The sequence below is a fragment of the Formica exsecta genome, unplaced genomic scaffold (assembly GCF_003651465.1).
Source record: "Formica exsecta isolate Colony F162 unplaced genomic scaffold, ASM365146v1 scaffold111, whole genome shotgun sequence".
Taxonomy (NCBI): domain Eukaryota; kingdom Metazoa; phylum Arthropoda; class Insecta; order Hymenoptera; family Formicidae; genus Formica; species Formica exsecta.
In genome coordinates, this window is record NW_021848451.1 from 526,827 (window position 1) to 529,848 (window position 3,022).

Here is a 3,022-nt window from a genome sequence, read left to right on the forward strand (position 1 = left end):
ATATATATTGTTACCAAAATTCATATTTAACTTCTTATAAAGATTCACAACGTAAATAAACACAACGTTATTTGTCGAGAAAGTGTTATTTTAATGAAGACACAGGTGTTACGGTATTTAATTTCTTGTCGCGTACGTTAAAATACGAAAGAATCGGTGATTTTATTTAGCCATTTTATATCAACACCTATCTACCTCATTTAATTTATATCTACCTCACTAATTATCTCTACGTAGATGTAGTCAATTATTATATATTATTTAAAGATCTTAAGCAATATAATTTACTTATATTAAATAATATTCGAGTTTATATCTCTTCAAAAAAATATGTATTTTATATTAATATTAGAACATTATACAAGCGCGCACCATTTATCGCATTATATTTGATTTTTTTTATATATTTTAAGCAAATACATTAATATGATATATTGTTTTAAATTTTATAATATAGCCAATATATTTTATAATAGTTAATATATTCGAAATATATTGATATAAAATAATACTAATATATTCACATTTTTATAGTTTTTTTTTATAGTTTTTAATCTATACATTTAATCAGGGTTGGGTAAGTTAATTTTTTTTAAACTAATTGTAAGTTAAGTTTAAAGAAATGTAGAACGTAGCGTCGGGATAATCAATCAGCATCGCAGAAAAGAGGTAACAATACTTGCAAATATGGATTTAACATATCTTTTTAAAAGTGGATATCTTGATGAGAGTTGCTTAAGACATATTATTAGAATATTATATATGTGTGTGTGTGTGCGTTATATAAAATATTATAAAATCCGCCATTTAGTTTTTATAAATAATAATAAACAAAAATAATTAAAACATCGCGATATCTCTTGCCTAATATTGGTTTGAGCATAAAAATATTAAAAGTTTCTTTTATATCTCGTGGGGTGCTACTCAGAACTCTATAATAAAATAAATAAAAAACTGGAAATACGAAAAAATCTACCCTTCCCAATACTTGGATATATCTTTATATGACTTATATCTTTATACGACTTATATCTTTATATAAAAAATTATGATTTCCAAAACGCGGAGATATATTTTATTATAATTATTACGTTTTCTTATAGTTTCAATCGTGTTTTTTCGAATTCGATAGAGTTTTAATCATTAACAGCGTTAATTAATTCTTTCACGTTTATATGATCGCCCGATGATAGGTATACTGCCAGGTTTCGCAAAATATTATACGAGAAATGATAATCTCTTACAATATTAGTTGGAGTGCAAAAATGTTAAGAGTTTCTTTTATATCTCATGGGATGCTACTCAGAATTCTAAATAAAAGGCCGGAACTGCGAAATTGAAAATTTGATATATTTAAAATTAATTTAAAATTTTCTTGTATAAATTTAATATTTTATATATGTATATATATATAGAAATTTATATACATATACAGCGAATTAGAACAATACCTAACATGGGCCTCGACGGCGTAAACATTGACGCGCGTAAACATTGTTTACGTATCACGGTTTTGTTATCATTTATACAAAGGCACTTGAATAGAACTGTAGTGGGGTGAGACGCTCAAATTCCTTTCTTACGTGTTTGTTATCATTCGCGCGGCGATACCCGAGCGGTAATGTAGCAGTGCGAGACTCCTAAAATTCTTTTCCTAAATGCGATCGCGACAAGTATCGAGAATATTAATAATTAATTAGTCGTCGGTACCGTCATCGTGCCGCGGACGGTTTTCGCGTTTTTCGCGTCGCGTGATAGTGTTATTTGTATATTAATTATTTATTAATTGCATACGTGCATTTTAAATTGAGCAATTAATCGCATAATTTAATTTTTTATTTGTATGATTTAAACAAAAAGGCATCAAAGAAATAGATTTTTAGATGAAAGCTATAATCTTGTAATAGTTTTTACTTTTAGATTATAGTTTTTATATGGAATTATTAGAGTTAATAATAGTGTTTTTTCTCAAAATTTATATATATATATAAAATTATTTTATTTATCTACTTATTATTATATGCATCGAATATAAAATTCAATGCGTATAATAAATTTTTTGAAATATTAATTATTTTGAGCGCTACTACAATTTGAATCTTCCATTTGTATGTTACAGATCAACGTAGCGACTCTGACATTCTGAGAGGAGGAGGAGACCTAGGAGAGGCATCCTGCACCAGCGGAGCAACCCAAAGGTGAATATTTATTATTTGTATTCTATTTGGTAAAAATCGCGTACTTACGCGCATTAATTCGGTCTCATTATTTGAATGAATTAAACAAGAAAAAATTAGAAAAAAGATTTTTACATAAATCCGATAAATGTTTTTATTATTAGAAAAGACAATCTTTTTAGAATTTATAAAATTATTATCGTACGCATCGGATATAAAATTTGGCATATAAAATAATAATTTTTTAAAAGTATTAATTATATTTTGGGCTCTGTTATAATTTGAATTTTATATTTGTATGTTACAGACAACGGTAATATAACGATTAAATATTAAATAAAATTACGATTATAAACGAGCATAAAATTATGCTCATATACCGGCAATAATAATTAGCCGGCAACGGAAGGAACTTTTTTCCTTCATTGATCTCCGATAAAGATCGAAGCTACATCTCTGGCTAGATGTAGCCAGAATGAATATGGCCAGGATCAACGAAAGGTAGGTCCAACTGGCCCAACGGAAGCAACATAGTTGACCAATATTGTGGTCAAAAGACGCAAAAATACACATGTTGAGCAATACATGTGTTTGCGCATTTCTACGTGCAATGGCACATAATCAAGAATGCTACCGGTGCATTCTATTAGGACACGTGAGTAGGACACGTGAGTAAAGCACGCGAGTAGGGAACGCAATTAGGGTACGCGATTAGGCTACGCGATTAGGGTACGCGATTAGGGTACGCGATTAAGGTACGCGATTAAAACATACTCCCCAAAATCTCGGTGATCCCGGATTCTCGCTGGCTTAACCAGCAAAAGTAGGGTTGTTAGGACTATCTA